The sequence below is a fragment of the Phaseolus vulgaris genome, chromosome 6, assembly GCF_000499845.2.
Source record: "Phaseolus vulgaris cultivar G19833 chromosome 6, P. vulgaris v2.0, whole genome shotgun sequence".
Lineage (NCBI taxonomy): Eukaryota > Viridiplantae > Streptophyta > Magnoliopsida > Fabales > Fabaceae > Phaseolus > Phaseolus vulgaris.
In genome coordinates, this window is record NC_023754.2 from 11,386,037 (window position 1) to 11,399,271 (window position 13,235).

Genomic DNA, 13,235 nt, shown 5'->3' on the forward strand with positions numbered 1-13,235 from the left:
AATTCTTTTCACCATGAATAATTAACTTGCATTCGAACTATATGGTGACTAAACCTTTATTATTAGGCTGAAGCTAGTTTTTTACTTTTTAATGATCTTTTGATTCAATATGACATTCTTCATCTCTCTTGTCTATAGGAAAAATATATATATAGCAGCAGCTCTATATAAATAATAGAATCTCCTCCCAAGATCAGTTACAAAGTGAACCAACAAAGGTGTGCTTCTCTTCCTGTCAACCCAATACTTTCATATTTGCATGCATTTTTTACTTTTCCATTCAGTGTCTGTTTTCTCTCTCCTAAAACAAGTGTATACATTAGAAAATTTGTTGTAGTCAGATTGCATTAATGGAAATCCCCGAAGGTAGAAAGTGGATGTATAAAAGATTGGACAGAAACAAACATCTGACAGAGGAATTTAGAAGGAGTGTATGAGTTCCTACAATATGTTATTAGTCAAGAAAAGTTTCAAGAACAAGGTGAAATGTTAAGATGTCCTTGTATTAAATGTAGTTGTAAAGTTTTAAGTATGTGGATCAAGTTGGGTGGGGTCTTTATCAAGAGGGATTCATGCCTAATTGTTATTGGTGGACAAATCATGGTGAAGAATTGCCACAATCCCCAGTGGATGTTGCTAGTTCATGTTATGGAACTTGTGAACAAAGAGAAGAATTAGGTCGTTTCCATCAACTGATAATGGATCATGTAGGGCCCTCAAATGCACATTGCATGCAACCAGAGAGTGTTATTGGATCTAAGTACATGGAGAAAAATCCTGATCTTGAAACTCGAAATTTTTTTAACATGCTTGCTGCTGCACAAGCACCCTTGTGGGAAGGATGCGAGAATCACTCAGAATTGTCAGCTTCTTTGGAAGCTCTAAGCTTGAAATCTGATTATAATATGTCTGAAGGATGTTTCAATAGAATGGTCCAACTTATGGGGGAGACTATGCCCAAAGATCATCAAATGGTTAATAATTTTTTCCAAGCTAAGAAGTCGGTGGAAAAATTAGGTTTGGGTGTACGAAAATTGATTGTTGTCCAAAAGGATGCATGTTGTATTATAGGAACATTGTCATAAAAGTATAATTAATTGCTTTATTTCTGGAAATGGAGCGATATAAGACAGTCACTAGGAGGGAATTGAAAAGAAAATTGTCGTTAAGAAAATGTGGTACTTCCCGTCATTCCTAGACTTAGAAGGTTATACTCTTCAATGGCAACTGCACCTCACATGAGATGGCATAGTGAGAATCAAAGGGACCCGTCTATTTTGTCTCATCCATCTGATGGAGAAGCTTGGAAGCATTTTGATAGAATGCATCCAGATTTTAGTCAAGACCCAAGAAATGTCAGATTGGGTTTATGTGCAGATGGGTTTAATCCTTTTGGTCAATATGGAAAATGTTATTCTTGTTGGCCAGTTATCCTAACCCCATACAATCTTCCGCCTTCCATGTGCATGAAGAGGGAGTTTATGTTTTTGACAATCTTAGTTCCAGGTCCTTCAAATCCAAAGCATAAGATTGTTGTGTTCTTGCAACCACTTATAGATGACTTATGCACCTTGTGGACTGAAGGGATGTTGACTTATGACGTGTCACTAAGGCAAAATTTTATGATGAAAGCTGCTTTGATGTGGACAATTAATGACTTTCTAGCTTATGGCATGTTATCGGGTTGGATGACTTCTGGTAGACTTTCTTGCCCTATATGCATGGAAAGAACAAAGGCATTATATCTTAGTCATAGCCACAAGATATCCTTTTTTGACTGTCATCGTCAGTTTCTTTCATCTGATCATCAATTTAGGAAGAATAAAAAGGCATTCAAGAAGAAGTTTGTTGAGACTGATCCCTCTCCTCCACGTTTGTCTAGTCTTGACATTTGGAATAGGGTTGCACACTTACCAGTTTGCACTGAATTACAAGAACAACAAAATATTCCTGAATATGGTATTAAACATAATTGGAAGAAACAAAGTATATTTTGGAGGTTGCCATATTGGAAAACTCAACTTTTACGTCACAATATTGATATTATGCACACACAGAGAAATGTGTTCGTGAATGTGTTTGACACTATGATGGATATCAAAGGAAAAACTAAGGACACAAACAAGGCTCGATTGGATGTAGCACAAATATGCAATCGAAAAGAGCTAGAGTTGAAAGACATTGGTGGTGGCAAACTTATCAAACAAAAAACAGCATATACATTTACGAAAACCAAAGAGTCTTTATTTGTAAATGGGTTAAAGAACTGAAGTTTCCAAATGGATATCAATGGATACAAATGTCACACTGTTCTTTGGAGTGAAGGCATGAATTCCACTAACTATGATGTTTATGTACAAGGAACCAATGGTCAATCAGAGTCATATTTTATAGAATATTGTCTAATATTATTCAATTGGAGTATACTGGCTTTCCAATAATGAATGTAGTTCTCTTCTAGTGTGAATGGTTTGATAATACTCCTAATATAAGAACCAAAGTAGATAAGAACTATGAGATCGTTCAAGTAAAAGAATCACAGAGATATAATAAAGCATATGATTCATTCATATTTGCGCAAGAGGCAGAGCAAGTTTATTACACCAAATATCCAGAGGGACACCAACGTTGGTTGGGAGTAATTAAAACAAAAGCTCGTATTAGAATCATTGATAACACAGTAAGTGAGGTTGAGCATGACACTCCATACCAAGATGATGAGCTTCTACAACTTGAAGTAGTGCTACATGTTGATCTAGAATTCATTCACGATTCTCTTGTTGATGTTGATGGGGGGGAGAAGAAGTAGATCTACAATTACTAAATGAAACAAACATAGATGAACAATACGAGGAGGAATACATTTAGAGTAAGGATAACATTGAGAGTGATTTCAGTGACACAGATACCTCTTCGGTAATTCATGCATTAAAATTGATTGTATACCTTGTCCAAATTATGTTTAACATTAATTTTATTATGGTTTCCCATAATTGTAGTGAATAATAGGGAAGATAACTGACATATTTGGTTGTAGAAAACACAATCAGGTTTGAGTCTTTTTATCATGATTACTTTATTTGTTTATTCAAAATTGATTGATCCACTTTGATTATTGTATTAATTACATCTTATATATGTAATATTTTTTACTTGCAGATGACACCAAGGGGTAGAGGTGGTGGTCAAGGTGTTCGTGTTGATGATATATCCTTACCTAACACCAACATTCGCCCTTCATTTGTTCTTCCAACAACTATGGAGTCTAAAAATCCTATCTATGAAGGACCCCCACTTCCTACATGAATTATATAATAGATTTGACTCTTTTAACTAGTTTATACTTTTCGTTGTGTAATACAATTTACTTTTAATTTGAGTACAACTCCTTCTTAAACTATGTATTTGAAGTTCATTCGTATTTAGCTTGATTAAATTTTGTGTATCTATAAGTAGGTTTGAATTTTTTAATAAAATGAATAAAATACCATTTTAAATAGGTATGAACAATAAATATAAAATAGCCACCGAAACTGATTTGGTGGCTATATTTACAAAAAAAAAAATTAGCAACCGAAATAGAATTGGTCGCTGTAATTAAGAAAAATATTTAGCCGCCGAAATCAAATCAGTCGCTAAAGGGGTCTCCATTTAGACATCGAATTAGCCACAAAAAGTTTTTTTAATTAATTACTTTGATCCAATAGCGACCAAAAATGGTGGTCGCTATCACCTATATTTCAGCCACCGATTTAGCCACCAATTTTTTTATAAAAGTTTGGTCGCTAATTTGGTTTCTAATTTTGGTGACCACATTTTCTGCGACCGATTTAGCCACCAAAATATCAGTTGCTAATTTGGTTTCTAAACTTTGGTGACCAAATATTCTGGGACCCATTTTGCCACCGAAATATCGGTTGCAAATTAGCGACCACTTTATAATTCGGCCGTTAAAGGCTTTGCGACTAGAATTTTCGCTTTCATCTTAATTTGGTGACTGTTTCGGTCGCAAATCCAGTTAACGATCGAATTTGGTGGTTACTAAAAGTGATTTTTTTTGTAGTGGTTGTGTTTATTAGAATCAATTGTAAGTTTCTCTTTTATGATTTGAGTTAAAATGTGTTGAAGATGGTTGCTGCCCCGTCAAGATTGTGTTTGATGAAGACTTCTATGTACATTTCATGTGTATTTTGCTTTGCTTTAAGAGTGTCTTAGATAGTGCTTAGAGGTTGTCTAAGAGTGGGCTTTTTGCTGAGTAACTCACCTCATAACCACTGGCCATGTGATAAGAACAAGCATAAGTTTTCTTAAACTGTTTTTTACATGTTTTACAAAAAAACACGTTTACTGCATAAAAATAAATCTGTTTTTTTCTAAATAAACAGATTCTTTTTTTACACTGATGCCTTGAGAAAATTAGATTTTGTGCATCATGTATTTTGACTAAGTCTTCTATCTTTCAAAACGACTGTGTTTCAAACAGTTAAGCTTTTCTGTTTTCGTTTTGAAAAATAAATCTGTTCATCTGTAAATGAATAGATTCTTTTTGTCTCTGGTGCCATATCTAGCTTAAACATTTTTCAGTTTTATCTCTACACCAGAATGGTTGACTAAGTCTCCTCACTTAACAAATTCTCTAACTGCTTTTGAAAATAAATCTGTTCATTTTATTTTCAATCTGTTCATTTTATAACAACTTTAACTGTTTTTCAAAATTCTGTTATAAGTTGGTTTTCTATAAAATGAAAACTTGTTTATGAGTTTAAACATCGTTCATACATTTTGCAAAAACAAGTTTGACAACAGAGAATTAAGAGTTTACAAAGGATTAGCATTTGTTCTTCAAAGATTTCGAAAATCACAAAGTGCTTGTTCTTGGTTTGGTTCCAAAAGCTTGGTGTGAGGTGCAGCTACTGTTCTAGCAATCTTGCCTACTGGTTTAAGGCAGATCTTTGTATCCTCAATCAAGTGTAGTCGTTTCACTTCACATTTCTTGTAATAGTTTGGTTGAACACTCTTCTTGATAGGTTTTCTTGAAGAGTGGGTGTGTGCTGAAATAGGTTTTTTTAGCAAGAGTACCTAAGTTCTTGTAGGTTTCAAGAACAGTGGGAATTGTACTTGGTTGTACTGTGTTTTAGTGATTTCCACCTGGTTTTGGTGAAGACTGGATGTAGCTCAGTTGAGTGAACCAGTATAACTGCTTGTGTTCATTCTCTCTCATTCTCTGCAATTTTGTTTCTGCATAATTGATAAAACAGCAAAGAAATAAATCTGTTCAATTGAAAATAAATCTGTTCTTTCTGGGCGCTGTGCATACTGTTCTTAATTTCTGGAAAACTGTCTGGTTTCAATAAGAACACTGATAATCTGTTAAAGACTAATAAAACAGGTTGAGTGTGATAGATTGCCTCACTAATTGTCAAGTCTTTAACTGAACCTAAATCACATTAATTGGAATTAAGGTTTGCTGTTTTTGTGTTTCACTGTTTTTCAACCTGATATCTGTGTGTGTGTTTCTGGAAAATTCCTTTGCATAATCTTGTGATAAATCTAGCTTAATAAAAGCTTTTCAAATACACAAACAGTGCCAAAATAAATCTGTTCATTTACACATAAATCGATTTATTTTCTGTAAACTGTGTTAAACACTGTTTCTGCGAGAAAGTTTTAAAAGGTCAATTCACCCCCCTCTTGAACTTTGGCACTATTAAACCCAACAAAATGTTCACTAGAAAACTTCTCAAAATGCATTAAAGTATTTCTTGACAATAAGATTTTTTAATTGATTAACAAATATTTTTAATATATTAAAATATTCTTATATAGGTATGGAATGACTAGAAAAAAAATGCAATCAATTAGATAATTATTTTTTATCAATAGAATCGCTTAGAACATGAGTAGTTCTAAGCTTTTTGTTTAATCATTTAAAATGACGAGTCTATTGAATAATTTTACAAGTAAATTTAACATGCAATTTTAATTTATTAAATAATAAAATTAAAAATTTATCCAACTTTTATTTCAAAATCATTTTATATGAGATTGAAATATTTTCTACTACTGAGAGAGTCCACTTGATTTATTCTTTTGTAATATTCTTGTTGTTTATTGTGTGGTAGTATTTGACCTCTTTTACAAAACTAGTACAATCTTCATCAAAATTTAGTTCAAATATGTATAACTAGTAACTACTAAAGACATAAAATACATATAATAAATAAAATAAATATATTATAAAATGTGCATTCAAAGATTCATGATTATTACTATAGGGCTGCGCGAACGCAAACCCTCTCTACCACAAATTATGACATAAGATTTGCCACTTGGACAAACCTTAGAGCAACACCCCTCCCAGGTGCAATGAAAGTCACTACCCTACACCATGAGTCTCTTGATCACTCATTGGTGTCGTCTAGGTAAGCATGTTGCCCCTCACAACCACTTTTCTTTTGTAGTCCAAGTTCCTCACTTCTTACTACTCTTTCAACGATGTGAGACTTGAAATACTTTTTTTGTATCTTAAAAAATAGAGCTTAATCATTATCCCCTTAAGATGCCTATCTTATTCTACCTTTACCACCAAGTGCATTAAGATACTTGCTTTCTGCTCAGAATAATACATTACTTGAAAATATCAACTTGTAACAAAAAATATAGAGAAAAGTAATAATAATGGCTTGCACTTGGTGTCACATAATGATTGTTCATTTAGGAAACATCAACAACAAAGTGCAATCTTATTGTGGGATTACAAACTCCAAAACTAAAGTATTTGAAAGAAAAATGACTGAATTTGTAGTAAAATACTTGATTAATTAATAGAGCATTGTGAAATGAAAATATGAAAGATATATCCATATGTTGTAATAATGTTGTATTCTTCCTTAGAAGCAGTTCTATTCCCTCAAACCAACATAAACAACACATAAAAGTGACAATGTCTCTCTCATTTTCCTAAATTTGAAGGCCACATTTCTAGTTAAATTCAGAATAAGTAAACCAGGTTTTGGTTCAAAAAAGTTGGACTTGCATGTGCTACATGAGAGAAAGAAAACACTTTTTCCGTATTGAATGCATTTATTATTTAAAAACTAAATCAATGTTGAAGACAAAACTATCAAAGCTGACAAGTAAATAATGGAAACAGATAAATATAAAATATAAAATATTCATAACTTGTGAATTTCAATTATAGGTGACCTATATAAGGTCTTTGGTGCTCCACCTAACCAAACCAGAAAGGAACTCTACCAATCAACGTATATTAAAAGAAATATTCTTCATAACTCTAGCTAAAACAAACTAAACACCTCCTTCACACATATACACACTAAACGAGTGAGATCCTAAATATGCAATGGTCAACTACACATCATGTGCACTTTGTCGTGTTTATAATAATAAAAAAAGGTCTTTGTTCTATACTCTACTATTTAAAGTTTACATATATAGGAAGAGATAAAGAACAATAATAAATATGGCTTACTAAAATAATTTTCCTATCAATAAATATCCTATATATATTTCATTAAAAACTGATAACATATGTTAATTTTGTATTTTTCAAAAGGATAAAATTACAGTAATCGTGAAACAATGATAGTTTAATATGTAGACCTAAAAGAAGGCTAAATAAAGTATAAGGAATACATGTATTATAGACAATACAATATCATAAAAAAAGAAAATAAAAATGATGTTTTACTTATATAGTACAAAATCAAGATAAGAAATTTAAAAAACTATACAAAAGGAGTTGCGCGAACGCAAGCCCCACTACCACAAATTATGACGTATGCTCTGCCATTTTTGACAGACCAAGCAATACCCCTCCAATGTGCAATGGAAGTTACTGCCTTAGACCATGGGCCTTCATGATCAACCATAGACCCCGTAAGTATGGAAAATAATCGTACACACTTTCATTTTATATTTTGTAGTTCTCATTAGTTAATCTATACTGAGCAATGCGGGATTATCACATTTGTATACTCTGCACGTGTTTTAACTTAATCATTTTCCTCTACAAATGATTCTCTTCATCAACATTTGTTTGTTTGCATGAGTATGAAGCCCCTTTGATTTCTATAAAGAATAACAAATATTACCAAAACAAATAAGTAAATTGTCATTTCCAAACAAAGTAATAAATGTTGAGTTGCTAAGAAACAAAAAGTAATTGGTAAGATGCTATATAATTTCAAAATTTTGATATGGTAATTTATTGACATTGTCTCATAGAGCCAAAGAGTAATCGAGTAATGTATCTAAACCTTGATGCTTGCATGGTTTCACAGACTGTGAAAATCAAAAGTATTTGAGAGGCTAAAAGTAAGGTACTTTGTGAGAGGAATTGTGTTATTATGTGAAATTTTACTTTCTTTCTACTTGTAGTAAAACAAATCTAGATCTTCTAAAGTGAAAAATTAAACTTAGAGTAAAATAAGTAATCGTAATCATTGATATTGCATACACATATAGATATTTATCATCAATGATTAAAATGGCTTATTTTATTTTACTTACTTTAGATGAATCAGATCCTAGTAAAATATTTTGATCACAAAAGTTATGTGATTGAAACACTATTTTCATTATGTTGGACATATATGGTGATCTATATACTAAAAATAATGTAGCAATTAGTGAAATTCGACGCATGTTAGTCCTATGGGTTATCTCCAATATGTTGTATACATTATAACTTCTTTTAGATTTGTGAACTAGTACTTTTGATGTCATTGTTGATAGGAGTGGCCAATGCATTATCATGGCTAATGAAAATCTCTGCCAATGATCAATATTCATTAATAATGGTAAGAAAAAAAATTGTGTGTTCTTTTTCCTCCCTAAGCTCTTATACACAGGTAAAAGCATGCAATCCAACACATAATACTGGTAGTTTTGCATTTTGAGAATCATGTTAGAAAAGATGAAAAGTTTTACATTTTTGTGTTGTATATTTATAAATTTCAAAAAATCAAGTGCACATGACCCAGAGTGAAGGTGGAAAATGAGATTTTGCTTATATTTTTTATTTTGAAATTGGAACACTGCTACTGTTGTACTGTCAAGTTATTCTTTCAGAACGTCTCCGTATATTTTTTTTTTAATTCTTATGTGAAAATTTTGGATAGTGTTGATTACTTTTCATTTAGTTTGATGTTTGTCTTGTTGGTTGGTCAATTATCCAATTTGAAAAGATATAAAAAAGTGGAAGCTTATATTAGTTTTGTACTCATGGAACTTAAATGAGTTGTACAAATTGATTAAATAAATGAGTTGTACAAATTGATTAAAAGTGTTGTTGCTTGATTTATGGAAGACTAAAAAGATTATGGAAAAAATAAATTTGTTGAATTTAGTGTTGATGAATTGCCACCAAAGAATCTCAAATATAATTCATAGTGCTATGATAACCATGTATTAGTTATACTTTTGCTTATTTGATGAAATTATTAACTTCTTTTTCAATACAGAATTAAGATAAAGATAAAAATAATGTGATCCTTATTTTTAATTTTTATTTACTTTAAATATTTTTCTTTATATTTTATATTGTGATCTTTATTTTTTTATATTTTCGATTAATATGACTTATTGACAAACTTGTGTTTTCCAGGTTATTTCATTTCTTTTTTAATATAAAGATAGTATTGTTCTTTTGCTATTTTTGTTATTTGTTTAAGAAATTATTATTATTATTATTATTATTATTATTATTATTATTATTATATATATATATTTTTTTTTTGGTGTTACCTATTGCTGTACTTAACTCATACTCAATATAATTATATTTTATCGTGTGTATTAGATAAAATATTATTTTTCTTACTTATACCATGAATATTAAAATTTAGTTGTTTTTAACTTTATATGATAAATTTGTAGTACAACTTTCTATACCTGATTTCATTTCCTTCCTCGGGCACTGTGTGGTGTTCTTAAGATACAACCTTGTGCTCTGCAGCACCCTCTAACCCTCTATAAAGCACCAATTTTGATGCTCACAACATTAATTGCACATAATTTTTTAATACAAGAACAATTCGAAAGGAAAAAAAAAAAATATTTCAAGGATTCATAGATTGGGAGAAGAATTATATTGTAGTATTTGTACAGTTTAATGCACAATACTTACTACCATCATTAATATTATATTAGTATACATTATAATCTAGTTTAAACAAAAAAATATATAAAATAATAAATTGTTTAAGGTTGCTTATAATTTCTTCTATCAGAATGAAATAAGTTACTTGAAAATTATATTAAAGACTTTAAAGATAAATCCAGTCTATGTTGAAAGACTTTAAAGATTGGATGTGATATAAATACATAGAGGTAAGATTTAAAGATATTGGATATTTTATGAATACTTTTATATATATATATATATATTATTATTATAGTGTGTTGTGTTGATTACGATCAATTTGTGAGTTTTTCTTTTATGAATATTTAGATATATTAAAATATTAAAAGTACGAGCAATTCTTCATTGAGTGTTCACCTGGTTTATTCTTTTGTAGTATCAAATAACATCAAATAACATACTAAATAAAACAATTAATTATGTAGTGTGCATTCAAATATTTATGATTCTGACTATGTCACTACCATACACCATAATTTTTTTTTTATCACTCATTAATGTCTTCCAGGTAAGTATGTTGTCCATTTACACACATTTCTATTTTGTAGTCCAAGCTCTTCACTTCTTACTAGCCTTTCACCAATGTGGGACTTAGAATACTTCTTTTGTATCTTAAAAAACAAAGCTTAATTATTATTCCCTTAAGATGACTCTCTTCATCTATCTTGGCCACCAAGTGCATTAAGATATTTGCTTTCTGCCCGGAATAATAAATTATTTGAAAATACCAACTTGTAAAAAAATAGAGAAAAGTACTAATGGCTTGCACTTGGTGTCATTGAATGATTGTTAATTTACGACACATCACAACCGTAGAGTGCAATCTTATTGTGGGATTACAGATTCAAAAGCTAGAATTTGTAGTAAGATAATAATTAATTAACAGAGCAATATGAAATGAAAATATGAGAGGTATATCCTTATATTGTAATAATGTTGTCTTCTTCCTTAGAAGCAAACCTATTCCCTCAAACTAACATAAACAACACATAAAAGTGACAATGTCTCTCTCATTTTTCCTGATTTTGAAGGTCATATTTCTAGTTAAATTTAGAATAACTGAATAAGGTTTTGGTTCAAAAAGTTGGACCAACATGTGCTACATGAGAGAAAGAAAACATTTTTTTCATATTGAATACAATTATTATTTAAAAACTAAATCACTATGGAGAATAAAACTATATCAAACCTCACAAGTAAATAATGGAAAAACACACACATATATATATATATATATTTCATTAAAAACTAATAACATGTGTTAATTTTTCTAAAGGATAAAATTATAGTAATCTTAAAACAATGATAGTTTAATATATAGACCTAAAGACGGTTAAATAAACAATAAGAATGTAATATATGTATTATAGACAATACAATATCATAAAAAAAGAAAATAAAAATGATGTTTTAGTTACATAGTACAAAATCAAGATGTGAAATTTAAAAATTGTACAAAAGGAGCTGCGCGAACGCAAGCCCCACTACCACAAATTATGATGTAGGCTCTGCCATTTTTGACAGACCTTAAAGCATTACCCCTCCAATGTGCAATGGAAGTTACTGCCTTAGGCCATGGGCCTTCATGATCAACCATAGACCCCGTCCAGGTAAGTATGAAAAATAATCATACGCACTTTCATTTTATATTCTTTGGTTCTCATTAGTTAATCTATATTGAACAATGTGGGATTAACACATTTGTATACTCTGCACATGTCTTAACTTAATCATTTTTCTCTACAAATGATTCTCTTCATCGACATCTGTTAGTTTGCATGAGTACGAAGCTTATTTAATTTTTATAAAGAATAACAAATAAATAAATCAGGAAATTGTTATGTCTAAACAAAGTAATAAATGTTGAGTTGCTGAGAAACAAGAAGTAATTGGTAAGATGATATATAATTTCTTAATTTTGATATGGTAAATTATTGACATTGTCTCACAAAGTCAAAAGGTATTGTATACTGTTGCATGCATGGTTCCATAGATTGTGAAAACCAGAAGTATTTGAGAGGCTAAAAGCAAGTTACTAGTAGTAACTAGTTTTAGATATCAAGAGTTACCGTGACAGGAATTGTGGTACGTTGAGAAGTTTTACTTTTTTTCTACTTGTTGTAAAATAGATCTAGATCCTATAAAGTAAGCAATTGAACTTAGAAAGTAAAATAAGTAATCGTAATCATTGATATTGCATACACATAGATATTTCTCATTATTGATTGAAATGACTTATTTTATTTTACTCACTTTAGATGAATCAAATCCTAGTAAAATATTTTGATCTCAATAATTGTGTGATTGAAGCACTATTCCATTACGTTGACAGCAATAGTTATCTCCAATGTGTTGTATACATTATAAATTCTTAGATTTGTGCATCAATTCTTTTGATGTGATTGTTGATAACACTGAGGAATGCATTATCTTGGCTAATGAAAATCTCTACCAAGGATCAATATTCATTAATAATGGTACTTGACTTATGCAATGCACAATACTTGTTTAAATATAACAAAATTTAAATTACAACATTAGAAAAAAATAATTAATTTTTTTTTTCTAAAATCATAACTGCCATTACAAAACACAATATAAGTCAAGCAAATAATAAGAAATGAAAATAGTTAGAGAAAATAAAAATTGAACGTGAGAATGATAATTGGAGTTAATAGATATGAAATTGACAAAAGCTAAAAATGAATTTATTATTTTCTAATCATATTTATTATACATCATATTTAATTTATTTTCTATATACCCAAATGAGTATGTGCAAATATATGAGACATTTAAATAAAATAAAAGAAAAAAAAATGCATAAAATTGAAAATTTAACCAAAACTACATGTTTTTCCTCGAATGCCAGGAATATAGAATTGATTTTGAGTTTATTCATTTTAAATATTTGTTTACTGCATGAAAAAATGTATAAAAAATGTCTGAGTTTACACAAGTAATAATAATAATAATAATATATTCAGAAATTTACACAAGTGAAAAATAGAATAATTGTAAAATCGTAAATAAAGTAAAATCAAATATATAAAGAAAGAGTGATTAAGAT

At 30.0% G+C, this 13,235-nt stretch overlaps 2 non-coding genes and 1 pseudogene across 2 annotated transcripts; all 3 read right to left on the bottom strand.

Annotated features, from left to right (window-relative positions):
• Window positions 1-6,271: 6,271 nt before the first annotated feature.
• Window positions 6,272-6,430, bottom strand: LOC137833742 (U1 spliceosomal RNA). The gene has a single exon (XR_011084808.1). It is a non-coding gene; the product is annotated as a U1 spliceosomal RNA (small nuclear RNA).
• A 1,325-nt stretch (window positions 6,431-7,755) lies between these two features.
• On the bottom strand, window positions 7,756-7,907 carry LOC137833753 (U1 spliceosomal RNA; annotated as a pseudogene).
• Window positions 7,908-11,622: 3,715 nt separating this feature from the next.
• Window positions 11,623-11,783, bottom strand: LOC137833723 (U1 spliceosomal RNA). The gene has a single exon (XR_011084792.1). It is a non-coding gene; the product is annotated as a U1 spliceosomal RNA (small nuclear RNA).
• Between the last annotated feature and the right edge of the window lie 1,452 nt (window positions 11,784-13,235).